At 43.9% G+C, this 14435-nt stretch overlaps 1 non-coding gene across 1 annotated transcript; it reads right to left on the reverse strand.

Annotated features, from left to right (window-relative positions):
- Positions 1-8559: 8559 nt before the first annotated feature.
- Positions 8560-8642, reverse strand: trnas-cga (transfer RNA serine (anticodon CGA)). Its single transcript has one exon. It is a non-coding gene; the product is annotated as a tRNA-Ser (tRNA).
- Between the last annotated feature and the right edge of the window lie 5793 nt (positions 8643-14435).

Raw genomic sequence — 14435 nt, forward strand, 5'->3', positions numbered from 1 at the left:
CTGTGGACCAAACTCATAATTTTTGAAGAGGTTATAGAGAGGGTAGACATTGATCATGCAATAAGTGTAATGCATCTAAGATTTCAAAAGACCCTCGCTATGAAACCCAATAATAGGCTGCTAAGCAACGTCAGGGTATAAGCAGCAGAATGCATAGCGAGCTATCTTCAACACTGAAATCAAGATTGGAGATAAAAGACAGATATTCATATTGGCAGAAGATGGGTAGTGGTGTTCCAAAAGGATCAATGCCGGAACCACTATTGTTCACAATTTATATTAACGATTTAGAATTTGGAACTAAAAACAGAATTTCCAAATTTGGCAATGATACCAAATTGGCGGAAATTTATACTGAGGAGGACTGCAACAAATTAAGGACAACATTAATAAACAAGCAGAATGGGCATATAATTTTCAATTAAGTTCCACACACATACATGTGAGGTATTACATTTTGGTGGGAAGAATATTGAGGTCACTTATTACTTGGCGCAAACGACTCGAGGTGTGGTAGAGGAACAATAGGATCTCTGAGTACAATTACACAAATCACAAAAATTGTGACAGAGTTTAGCAAGGAAAGATAAAGGTAACTAAGCAGTGGAGGTTATTTCTAGTGGTATAGAATTGCAAAATAGGAAGGTTATGCTAAACCTGTATTGAACCACGGTTAGACCACAATTAGAGTACTACATGCAGTTCTGGTCATCCTATTATAAAGATGATATAGAGGCACGTGTGAGGGTGCAGAGAAGAATTACACGGATGCTACCAGAAATGGGAGGTTATTCATAAGTGGAAATAATAAACAAGCTGGGTCTCTTTTCTCTTGATGATTGATCTATAGGGGTGACCTAATAGATTTATATAACATTACGAAAGATTTTGATAGAGTTTTTACAGAGAGAATGTTTTCACATGTGGGGAAGAGCATAACAGGAGTCCTCCATTAAAAGATAGTCATCTAGAAATCCAGAAATCAAATAGAGAATTCAGAAGCAACTTCTTTCTGGAAAGAGTAATGAGAATGTGGAACTGAAAAGCGTAAGAGTGGTTCAAGCGACTAGTATCGATACATTTAAGGAGAGGCTATACAAGCATATGAGGTAGAAAAGAATAGATGCCTATGCTGATAGATTTAAATCAAGAAAGACTCCAGAATATTTGAGTGGAACATAAACGCTAGTATGGTCAGAATAGCCAGAATGGCAGTATACGCTATGCTGTCCGCTGTAAGCCTATTTAATTCAGTTATCTGCAGGATTATGCATTGGATTCAATGATAAGCTCTCTGAGTATAGGTAGGCGTGTCTGGGTCACTGTAAGAGCTTTCTGTTTCTGTGTAATAGTTTCTGGGTCTCTTTAAGTGCTGTCTGGGTCTGTGTTGCAGTTGCCTGTGTCAGCTTATGAGCTGACTGTGTCTGTTTAAGTGTTGTCCGGGTTTGTGCAGGAGCGTCGGGGTTTGTGTTGCAGCTCCATGTGTCAGGTTTGGAGCCGACTGGGTCTGTGCAAGAGATGTTTCTGTTTGTGCCAGAGAGTCTGCGTCTGTGTTGGAGTGTGTCTGTCTGTGGTTGATCTCCCTTGGTCAGTGTTGTTCTGCATTGAGCTTTTTGATTCAGTACCGGTGCTGTCTTGATCTTTAAATGAGGTGTCTGCATCTCCGAAGCGAGCTGTGTGGCTCGGTGAACGAGCAGTCTGGTCCTTTCTCGGAACAGTCTGCGCCAGTGTAAGAACTGCTTATATTTGTGTAGGAGCTCTTGGATCTGTGTTGGTGATGCCTTGGCCAGGGTAGAGCTGTCTATGTCTATGTAGGAGGGAATTAATCTGTCTCGGAGATCCCTATGTCTCTGAAAGTAGTTGTATGGGTCTGTGTATTAAAGTTTGTGCCTGTGCTGTTAATCCCTGCTTCAGTGTAGCACCTGCCTGGTTCTGCACAGGAGCTGCCTACTTTCGCGAAGGAAATGTCAGTGTCTCTGTCGAAGCTCTCTGGAAATGTGTTGGTGTTGTCTGCGGCTGATGAGGACATGTTTGCTCCTGTGTAGGTGCTGCGGGGTCTCTGAAAGGAACTGTCTGAGTCTGTACACAAGCATTTTGATGCTGTGTATGCGATTTGCCTGTCTGCACATGAGTGGATGGATCTGTGCAGTAATGTCTGACTCGGTGTAGGATCAGTACTCCTCTGTACGGGAGCTGCCTGGGTCTGTTTAGCCGCTGTCTGGGTCGGTGCAGGAAAAGTCTGGATCTGTGAAGGTAGATTTTGGGACTGTGTCGGAAGATTGTGAATCTGTGAAGGTAGAGTCTGGTACTGTGAAAGAGCCGTCTGAATATGTGTTGCAGCTGTCTGGCTCTGTGAAGGAATATACTGGGGCTGTGAAAGTACATAGAAATCTAGGAATCCACAGCGCTGAAGGTGGCCACTTCGGTCCATAGTATACATGCCAGCCGACGAAGAGCCACAAGGCCCTGTGATCAACAACCCTGAAGGCTCTATATGAACCTGTGAAGTATGACAATGGCGGAAAGATAAAGATCGCCCAATTCAATAAGCCCGCCCCACACAACTTCTACACCCCTTGCACCGAAAAATTATACACACCACCACAACCCGAGCCATGCGAACGCATGGGAGAAGCAAAAAAGCAGAAAAAAAACCAGGCTAATTGTGGGAAAAAAATGTGTTAAAATTCCTCTCCATCTACGCGATCAAAATTAGTCCAAGAGATCAACTTGGTCGTATTGGAATCCCTGCAGTACTTACCATCGTATCTGCGTCAGCCAACAAAAGGTTATCCAACCTAATCCCACTTACCAGCTCTCGGTCCGTAACTCTGCTGGTGACAGCAGGGACATTGGTTGGTTAGGCCGCTGCTGGAGTATTGTATGCAGTTCTGGTCACCACATTTAAAAAAAAAAGATGTGATTGCGCTGGAAAGGGTACTGAGGAGATTTACAAAAAAAGTTGCCTGGACTGGTGAATTTTGTTGATGAGGAAAGATTGGAAATGCTGAGTCTGTTTTCTTTGGACCAGAGGAGGCTGAGGGGTGACTATATTGAGGTGCATAACTTTATGAGGGCCCTAGATAGAGTTGGAAGGAAGGTCCTGTTTCCCTTTGCAGAGTGGTCAAAAACCAGGGGGAATCGATTTAAACTAATTTCGGGATGGACCAATTCCCCTATCTCGGGCGCCTCCTATCAACAAGAGCAGGCATTGATGACGAGATCCAACACCGCCTCCAGTGTGCCAGTGCAGCCTTCGGCCGCCTGAGGAATAGAATGTTTGAAGATGAGTCCCTCAAAACTTTCACCAAGCTCGTGGTCTACAAGGCTGTAGTAATACACGCCCTCCTGTAAGGCTCACGGACGTGGACTATGTACAGAAAACATCTCATGTCGCTGGAGAATTGCCACCAGCGATGTCTCCTCAAGATCCTGAAAATCCCCTGGCAGGACAGATGCGCAAACATTCGCGTCCTGGTCCAGGACATCATCCCCAGCATTGCACCACTTACCACACTTGGTCAGCTCCGCTGGGCAGGCCATATGTCACACAAGAGACTGCCAGAGCAAGCGCTCTTCTCGGAACTCGTCCACGGCAAGTGAGCCAAAGGCGGACAGAGGAAACGTAACAAAGAGACCCTCAAAGCCTCCCTGATAAAGTGTGACATCCCCACTGTGACCTGGTAGTCCTTGGCCATAGATCGCCCGAAGTGAAGGAAGTGCATGGGGTTGTGTGCTGAGCTCATCGAGTATCGTCGCCGAGAGCATGGAGAAATCAGGTGCAGGCGGCGGAAGGAGCTGCGGCAAACCAGGCTCCCTGCCAATCCTTTCCCTCAACGACAGTCTGTCTGACCTGTGGCAGAGACTGTGGTTCCCGTATTGAACTGTACAGCCATCTAAGAACAAATGCGAAGAGTGGAAGCAAGTCTTCCTCGATTCCGAGGGACTGTCTATGATGATGATTTAGGGGGAGAGTTAGACGAGCTGTGAGGATAAATGTCTTTACCCAGGGCGTCATGGTAGTCGCGAACTCAAAGCCTCAATGCGGCAGAAATCCTCACACATTTTAAAAATACTTGGATGCCACTTAAATTGCTTTAACCCATAAGACGCACTTAAAGCTGGGAAGTGGGAATTAGGCAGGAAAGCTCTTGATCGGCCTCCTCGGGCACTATTGGCTGAAATGGCCTCCTTCCAGGCTGTACATTTTTGCTTTTCCTACACTACAAAGTGATCACATTTTAAAAGTAATTAATTTGCTCTGAACTGCTTTGGGAAGTGCTGAGGTGAAAGTCGCTATAGGAATGCTATCATTTTAATGTAAAAGTGCCATAAGAAAGTACATAGCATGAAGACCAGTTGCCTCACTCGGTTAGCGCTTGGTGTTACTAACGTCAAATTGGCGAGTTCGAACCCATTACGGGCCATTTATTTTATTTTTGGTGGTGCGGTTGGGCTGCAAGTATTTTAGAGCACCTTAAAAATTCAGGGACGAAACTCACACCAAACCTGTAATACTTTGAAGCAATGCTGCAAAACATTAGTTCTGCCGAGAGCTGGTGGCCCTGCCGAGTGTTTCCAGCATTAAATGAACAATTCCATATCCTCCGGGGATTTGTGACTTCTCGTATTTCAATCAGTGAAAGGCTCACTGCCGCTGATTGGTTTGTAGTGCAAAGTATGGACCTGATCTAAATACAATTCCACTGCGTAATCCCTCATTATAAGAACATAAGAATTAGGAACAGGAGTAGGCCATCTAGCCCCTCGAGCCTGATCCGCCACTCAACAAGATCATGGCTGATCTGGCAGTGGACTCAGCTCTTCTGACCCGCCCGCTCCCCGTAACCCTTAATTCCTTTATTGGTTAAAAATGTATCTATCTGTGATTTGAATACATTCAATGAGCTAGCCTCAACTGCTTCCTTGGGCAGAGAATTCCACAGATTCACAACTCTCTGGGAGAGGAAATTCCTTCTCAACTCGGTTTAAAATTGGCTCCCCCGTATTTTGAGGCTGTGCCCCCGAGTTCTAGTCACCCAACCAGTGGAAACAACCTCTCTGCCTCTATCTTGTCTATCCCTTTCATTATTTTAAACGTTGCTTTCAGATCACCCCTCATCCTTCTGAACTCCAACGAGTAAACATAGAAACATAGAAAATAGGTGCAGGAGTAGGCCATTCGGCCCTTCTAGCCTGCACCGCCATTCAATGAGTTCATGGCTGAACATTGAACTTCAGTACCCCATTCCTGCTTTCTCGCCATACCCCTTGATCCCCCTAGTAGTAAGGACCTCATCTAACTCCTTTTTGAATATATTTAGTGAATTGGCCTCAACAACTTTCTGTGGTAGAGAATTCCACAGGTTCACCACTCTCTGGGTGAAGAAGTTCCTCCGCATCTCGGTCCTAAATGGCTTTCCCCTTATCCTTAGACTGTGACCTCTGGTTCTGGACATCCCCAACATTGGGAACATTCTTCCTGCATCTAACCTGTCTAACCCCGTCAGAATTTTATGTGTTTCTATGTTTCAACAATACCCTGTACAGTTGCAGCAGGACCTCCCTGTTTTATACACCATCCCTCTCGCAATGAATGCCAACATTCCATTCGCCTTCCTGATTACTTGCTGCACCTGCAAACTAACATTTTGGGATTCGTGCACAAGGACCCCCAGGTCCCTCTGTATGTTGTAATTTCTCCCCATTCAAATAACCTTCATTTTTAAGTTTTTTTTTCCCCAAGGTGGATGACCTCACATTTTCCGACATTGTAATCCATCTGCCAAACCTTAGCCCATTCGCTTAACCTATCTAAATCTCTTTACAGCCTCTCTGTGTCCTCTACACAATCCGCTTTCCCACTAATCTTTGTGTCATCTGCAAATTTTGATCCACAACACTCTGTCCCCTCTTCCAGGTCATCTATATATATTTTAAACAGTTGTGGTCCCAGCACCGATCCCTGTGGCACACCACTAACCACCGATTTCCAACGCGAAAATGACCCATTTTTCCCGACTCTCTGCTTTCTGTTAGCCAGCCAAATCTCTAACCATGCTAATCCATTTCCTATGACTCCACGTACCTTTATCTTCTGCAGTAACCTTGTGTGTGGCACCTTATCGAAAGTCTTTTGGAAATCTAAATACACCACCTCCATCGGTACACCTCTATCCACCATGCTCGTTATAGACTCAAAGAATTCCAGTAAATTATTTAAACATGCTTTCCCCTTCCTGAATCCATGTTGCGTCTGCTTGATTGTACTATTCCTATCTAGATGTCCCGCTATTTCTTCCTTAATGATAGCTTCAAGCATTCTCCCCACTACAGATGTTAAACTAACCGGCCTATAGTTACCTGCCTTTTGTCTGCCCCCTTTTTTAAACAGAGGCGTTACATTTGCTGCTTTTTTATTCGCTGGTACCTCCCCAGATTCCAGAGAATTTTGGTAGATTATAACGAATGTATTTGCTCGAACGTCTGCCATCTCTTTTAATACCCTGGGATGCATTTCATCAGGACCAGGGGACTTGTCTATCTTGAGTACTATTAACCTGTCCAGCACTACCCCCCTAGTGATAGTGATTATCTTAAGGTCCTTCCTTCCCATATTCCCGTGACCAGCAATTTTTGGCATGGTTTTTGTGTGTTCCACTGTGAAGACCGAAGCAAAATAATTGTTTGAGGTCTCAGCCATTTCCACATTTCCCATTATTAATTCCCCCTTCTCATCTTCTAAGGGACCAACATTTACTTCAGTCACTCTTTTCCGTTTTATATATCCGTAAAAGATTTCACTAACTATTTTTATGTTTTGTGCAAGTTTACCTTCGTAATCAATCTTTCCTTTCTTTATTGCTTTCTTCGTCATTCTTTGCTGTCGTTTAAAATGTTCCCAATCTGCTAGTTTCCCACTAACATTGGCCACCTTATACGCATTGGTTTTTATTTTGATACTCTCCTTTATTTCCTTGATTATCCATGGCTGGTTATCCCTTCTGTTACCGCCTTTCTTTTCCACTGGAATATATTTTTGTTGAGCACTATGAAAGAGATCCATAAAAGTCCTCCACTGTTCTTCAATTGTGTCACCGTTCAGTCTGTGTTTCCAATCTACTTTAGCCAACTCTGCCATCTTCCCACTATAGTCACCTTTGGTTAAGCATAGTACGCTCGTTTGAGACACTACTTCCTCACCCTCAATCTGCATTACAAATTCAACCATACTGTGATCACTCATTCTGAGAGGATCTTTTACTGAGAGATCGTTCATTATTCCTGTCTCATTACACAGGACCAGATCTAAGATAGCTTGCTCCCTTGCATGTTCTGTAACATACTGTTCTAAGAAACAATCCCGTATGCATTCTATGAATTCCTCCTCAAGGCTACCCAGTGCGATATGATTTGTCCAATCGATATGTAGGTTAAAATCCCCCATGATTACTGCCGTTCCTTTTTCACATGCCTCCATTATTCCCTTGGTTATTGCCCGCCCCACCATGAAGCTATTATTTGCGGGCCTATAAACTACGCCCACCAGTGACTTTCTCCCCTTACTATCTCTAATCTCCACCCACAATGATTCAACATTTTGTTCATTAGAGCCAATATCGTCTCTCACAACTGCCCTGATATCATCCTTTATTAACAGAGCTACCTCACCTCCTTTCCCTTCTTGTCTATCTTTCCAAATTGTCAGATACCCCTGTATGTTTAATTCCCAGTCTTGGCCACCCTGCAACCACGTTTCTGTAATGGCCACCAAATCATACCCATTTATGATGATTTGTGCCGTCAACTCATTTACTTTATTTCGAATGCTGCTTGCGGTAAGGTAGAGTGTTTTAGTACTAGTTTTTAAACCATGATTTTTAGTTTTGACCCCTCCTGCAGCCCCTTCATATACATACATATTGTCCCTCCTATCACCTTGTCGTTTACACTTACCCCAGTGCTAGTCTACTCTGTTGCCTCCTGCTTTTTGCATTTTTTCTTGGGGTCCTGTGATCTGAGCTCTCACCCACTCGAACTAGCTCAGAGCCCTCTCCTGGGTTCCGAATACTTCTTGCATTGCGGCACCGAGATTTCATGCTTGCCTTTCTATTACACTTTGACCCATTAGAATGTTGCTGTCCATTAGTCTGTTGCAAACTGCAGGGGCCACGTCGTTTAATGGATAAGGCATCTACTTTGATGGAAACACTGATGTTATCAGAAAATTGCAACGTCAAACGCTGCCGTGGTCATTTTGGCAAAACTTGTTCATCTTTATAAAACCAAACCACGTTCGCACTCATTAACTAAAGGTGAGTTCCTCCCAAACAATGCACTGATCTTTATTAAAAGGCACTTTTTCATTCTGTGTATATTGCTCACTGATTTTTGGAGGTAGTGTCCAACAAACCAACAATTAATACCGATAAACTATTAATGTTTCCAGTTCGAACAATAGCTTCGCGTCAATCAGTGTAATGAAGGGCAGTGGAGGGAATTGTGATCAGATTCCAATGAGATCCCCGTGAGTCGATAAAAAAAGAGCATCGGCAGAATCGCTGCGAGCAGGGTTCGAACTTGCGCAGGGAAACATCCATTGGATTTCGAGTCCAACGCCTTAACCACTCGGCCATCGCAGCTACACAGAAGAGTTGCTTTAATAGTCGAATCGTTGGTGCAATTTATCAGAGAGACCGCCTGCATGCTTGCCCTATTGTATCTCCCAGACGATGTGAAAATTAAATCGTAGAATCACAGAATCTTACAGCAAAGAAGGAAAAATTTCGGTCAGAACTGAAATAATTTACCTTTCGCGAAAAACTGAAAAGTCTGGAGAGCTTCTTTCTCGATAAACAAGTGAGATAAATTTTCACATTATGAAGTTATTTGATCGAGTTGATGTGGAGAAAATGGTTGCTGTTGTGCAGGAGTTCAGAACGGGAGGTCACTGATATACTCAGTAGACAATTCAAGAGCAACTTATTTACCAAAGAGTGGTTAGAATGTGGAAGATGCTACACGAGCAGTAGTTGAGGCGAATAGCACAGATTCATTTTAAAGGGATTACCTCAGCACTTGACTGAGAAAGCAATAGAACAACATGCTGATAGGATCAAGTGAAGTAGGGTAGTGTGCAGCATTAACTCTACCAACACCAGTTAGGTGCAATTGTCTCTTTCTGTGATGCAATCTCGATATAACGTTAAGTAACACACATATTAAACAACAACAACTTATACATAATTAGCACCTTGAAATTAGCGAAACGTCCAAGGCGCTTCACAAGAGTTTTAAGCGATACAAATTTGACACCGAGCCACTAAATACAAATTAGCGCAGGTGACTAAAAGATTGGTCAACCTGATATGCTTGATAATGAGGAAGAAAGCTGTAGATTGCAGGAAGATATCAAAGAACTGGTCAGGGGTTTAATGGAATACAACCCGGAGAAGTGTTAGATAAAGCATTTGGGGAGTGCTTATCGGGGAAGCGAATAAACATTAAATGTTCGGCCACTGATAAGTGTAGAGGTGCAAATGACCTTGGAGTGCATGTGCACAGAATGCTTGACGGCAGCAGAGCAGGTAGATAAGATGCTTGTGAAGGATAGACAGAAAGGAAAAGGAGGCGGGGTGGCATTGCTGGTTAAAGAGGAAATTAATGCAATGAGAAGGAGGGACATTAGCTTGGATGGTTTGGAAGCGGTATGGGGGGAGCTGCAGTATAACAAATGGCAGAAAACGCTAGTGGAAATTGTGTACAGACCTCCAAACAGTAGTAGTGAGGTTGGGAACAGCATCAAAGAAGAAATAAGGGATGTGTGCAATAAAGGTACAGCAGTTACCATGGGCGACTTTAATCTATAAATTGATTGGGCTAACCTAACTGGTAGCAATGCGTTGGAGGACGATTTCTGGAGTATATTAGGGATGGTTTTCCTGACCAATATGTCGAGGAACCACCGAGAGAGCTGGCCATCGTAGACTAGGTGATGTGTAATGAGAAGGGACTAATTGGCAATCTTGTTGTGCGAGGCCCCTTGGTGAAGAGTGACCATAACATGGTAGAATTCTTTAGAAGATGGAGAGTGACACAGTTAATTCAGAAACTAGGGACCTGAACTTTAGGAAAGGTAATTTCATGGTATGAGGCGTGAAGTGGCTAGAACAGACTCGCAAATGATACTTAAAAGGTTGACGGTGGATAGGCAATGGCAAACATTTAAAGACCACATGGATGAACTTCAACAATTGTACATCCCTGTCTGGAGTCAAAATACAACGGGGAAGATGGCTCAACCGTGGCTAACAAGGGAAATTAAGGATAGTATTTATCCAAAGAAGAGTTATATAAATTGGCCAGAAAAATCAGGAAACCTGAGGACTGGGAGAAATTTAGAATTCAGCCAAGGAGGACAGAGGGTTTCGTTTAGAGGGGGAGAAAAGTGTACGAGACGAAGCGTGCCCGAAGCATAAAAAATGACTGCCAGAGCTTCTATATGTATGTGAAGAGAAAAAGATGAGTGAAGACAAACGTAGGTCCCTTGCAGTCGGATTCAGGTGAATTTATAATGGGGAACAAAGGAAAGGCAGACTAATTGAACAAATACTTTGGTTCTGTCTTCACGACGGAAGACACAAATAACCATCTTGATGTACTAGGGGACCGAGGGTCGAGTGGGAAGGAGGAACTGAAGGATATGCTGATTAGGTGGGAAATTGTGTTGGGGAAATTGATGTGATTGAAGGCCGATAAATCCCCGGGGTCTGATAGTCTGCATTCCAGAGTACTAAAGGAAGTGTCCCGAGAAATAGTGGATGCATTCGTGATCATTTTCCAACAGTCTATCGAATCTGGATCAGTTCCCATGGACTGGAGGGTTGGTAATGTAACACCACTTTTTAAAAACGGAGGGAGAGAGAAAATTGGTAATTATAGATCGGTTAGCCTGACATCAGTCGTGGGGAAAATGTTGGAATCAATTATTAAAGATGAAATCGCAGCGCATTTGGAAAGCAGTGACAGTGTCAGTCCAATTCTGCATTGATTTATGAAGGGAAAATAAAGCTTGACGAATCTTCCAGAATTTTCTGAATATGTAACTTGCAGAGTGGACAAGGGAGAACCAATGGATGTGGTGTATTTGGACTTTCAAAAGGCTTTAGATAAGGTCCCACACAAGAGATGTGTGTGCAAAATCAAAGCACATGGTATTGGGGTTAATCTACTTACGTGGATAGAAACATAGAAACAAAGAAAATAGGTGCAGGAGTAGGCCATTCGGCCATTCGAGCCTACACCGGCATTCAATCAGATCATGGCTGAATATTCCTTCAGTACCGCTGTCGTGCTGTCTCTCCATACCCCTTGATCCCCTTAACCGTAAGGGCCATATCTAACTCCCTCTTTAATATATCCAATGAACTGGCATCAACAACTCTCTGCGGCAGGGAATTCCACAGGTCAACAACTCTCTGAGTGAAGAAGTTTCTCCTCATCTCAGTCGTAAATGGCCTGCCCCTAATCCTAAGACTATCTCCCTTGGTTCTGGACTTCCCACTATCGAGAACATTCTTCCCTCATCTAACCTGTCCAGTACCGTCAGAATCTTATATGTTTCTATGAGATCCCCTCTCATCCTTCTAAACACCAGTGAATAAAGGCCCAATTGATCCAATCTCTCGGCATATGACAGCCCAGCCATCCCTGGAATCAGTCTGGTGAACCTTCGCTGCACTCCCTCAATAGCAAGAACGTCCTTCCTCAGACGAGGAGACCAAAACTGAACACAATATTCCAGGTGAGGCCTCATTAAGTCCCTGTACAACTGCAGTAAGACTTCCCTGCTCCTATATTCAAATCCCCTTGCTACGAAGGCCAACATACCATTTGCCTTCTTTACCACCTGCTGTACCTGCGTAACCACTCTCAATGACTGATGAACCATGACACCCAGGTCTCGCTGCACCTCCCCTTTTTCTAGTCTGCCAACATTCAGATAATATTCTGCCTTCGTGTTTTTGCCTCCAAAATGGATAACGTCACATTTATCCACATTCTACTGCATCTGCCATGTATTTGCCCACTCACCTAATCTGTCCACGTCACCCTGCAACCTCTTACCGTCCTCCACACAGCTCACACCACCACTTAGTTTAGTGTCATTCACAAATTTGGAGATATTACACTCTATCCCTTTATCCAAATAGTTAATGTATATTGTAAAGAGCTGCGTTCCCAGCACTGAGCCCTGCGGCACTCCACTAATTACTGCCTGCCATTCTGAAAAGGACCCGTTTATCCCGACTCTCTGCTTCCTGTCTGCCAACCAGATCTCTATCCACGTCAGTACATTACCACCAATACCATGCGCTTTGATTTTGTATAACAATCTCTTGTGCGGGACCTCGTCAAAAGCCTTTTGAAAGCCCAAGAACACCACATCCATTAGTTCTCCTTGTGCACTCCACTCGTTACATCCTCAAAAAATTCCAGAAGATTCGTCAAGCACGATTTATTTTTTAGAAATCGATGCTGACTCGTTCCGATCCTGTCACTGCTTTCCAAATGGGCGCCTTAATGATTGATTCCAACATTTACCCCATTACGGATGTCAGGCTAACCGTTCTATAATTACACGCTTTATTTCTCCTTCCATTTTTAAAAAGTGGCGTTATATTAGCTGCCCTCCAGTCCATAGGAACTGATCCAGAGTCGATAGATTGTTGGAAAATGATCACCCATGCATCCACTATTTCTCGGGCCACTTCCTTAAGTACTCTGACATGCAGACTATCAGGACCCGGGGATTTATCGTCCTTTAATTCCATCAACTTCCCTAACACAATTTCCCACCTAATAAGGATATCTTTCAGTTCCTCATTCTCACTAGACCCACTTTTCCCTAGTACATTCGGAAGGTGATCGGTATCTTCCTTTATGAAGACTGAACCGAAGTGTCGAGAACTGGTTGGCAGACAGGAAGCAGCGAGTCGGGATAAACGGGTCCTTTTCAGAATGGCCGGCAGTGACTAGTGGAGTGCCTCAGGGCTCAGTCCTGGGACCCCAGCTCTTCACAGAATACATTAATGATTCAGATGAAGGAATTGAGTGTAATATCTCCAGGTTTGCAGATGAAACTTAATTAGCTGGCGGTGTGAGCCGTGAGGAGGACGCTAAGTGGCTGCAGGTTGACTTGGAAAGGTTGGGTGAGTGGGCAAATACATGGCAGATGCAGTATAATGTTGATAAATGTGCGGTTATCCACTTTGATGGCAAAATAACGCAGGCAGAATATTATCTGCATGGCGGCAGACGAGGAAAAGGTGAGGTGTAACGAGACCTGGGTGTCATGGTTCATCAGTCATTGAAAGTTGGCATGCAGGTACAGCAGGCTGTGAAGAAGGCAAATGGTATGTTGGCCTTCATAGCTGGGGGATTTGAGTACAGAAGCAGGGTGATCTTACTGCAGTTGTCAAGGGCATTGGTGAGACCTCACCTGGAATATTGTGTTCAGTTTTGGTCTCCTAATCAGAGGAAGGAAGTTCTTGCTATTGAGGGAGTGCAGCGAAGGTTCACCAGACTGATTCCAGGGATGGCTAGACTGACATATGAAAAGAGACTGGATCAACTGGGCCTTTATACATTGGAGTTTAGAAGGATGAGAGGGGATCTCGTAGAAACATGTAAGATTCCGACGGGACTGGACAGGTTAGATGCGGGAAGAATGTACAAAATGTTGGGAAAGTCCAGTAAAGGGGATCACAGTCTTAGGATAAGGGGTAGGCCATTTAGAACGAAGTTGAGGAGAAACTTCTTCACTCAGAGAGTTGTTAACCTGTGGAATTCCCTGCCGCAAAGAGTAGTTAATGCCAGTTCATTGGATATATTCAACAGGGAGTTATTGTGGCCCTCATGGCTAAAAGGATCAAGAGGTAGGGAGGAAACAGGAAAGCGGTACTGAGGGAATGATCAGCCATGATCCTATTGAGTGGTGGTGCAGGCTCGAAGCGTTGAATGGCGTACTGCTGAATTTATTTTCGATGTTTCTATGTTGAGAAGCAACACGGAATACTTGCCTTCATTCGATGAGCCATAGAATATAAGATCGGGGAAGTTATGCTTCAAATGTGTAAAACTCTAGTTGGGCCACCGCTAGATTATTGCATGCTTCTCTGGTCACCGCATTACACGAATGATCAGACAGCACACGTGAGCATACAGGTTAGATTTAGGCGGATAGTGAATTTAGCTCTGAGTAAATATTGCATCGGCTGGGTTTCTTTTCTTTGTAACAGAGGATGCTAAGGGGATCCGTATTGAAGTGAATAAAATCATGAGTGGTCTAGATCGAGTGCATAGAAAGGATCTATTTCCCTTAGCAGAGTGGCCAACAACCAGGCGTCATAGATTTAAAGTAATTGGTAGGAGGT

This window comes from Pristiophorus japonicus, chromosome 25 (assembly GCF_044704955.1).
Source record: "Pristiophorus japonicus isolate sPriJap1 chromosome 25, sPriJap1.hap1, whole genome shotgun sequence".
NCBI lineage: Eukaryota > Metazoa > Chordata > Chondrichthyes > Pristiophoridae > Pristiophorus > Pristiophorus japonicus.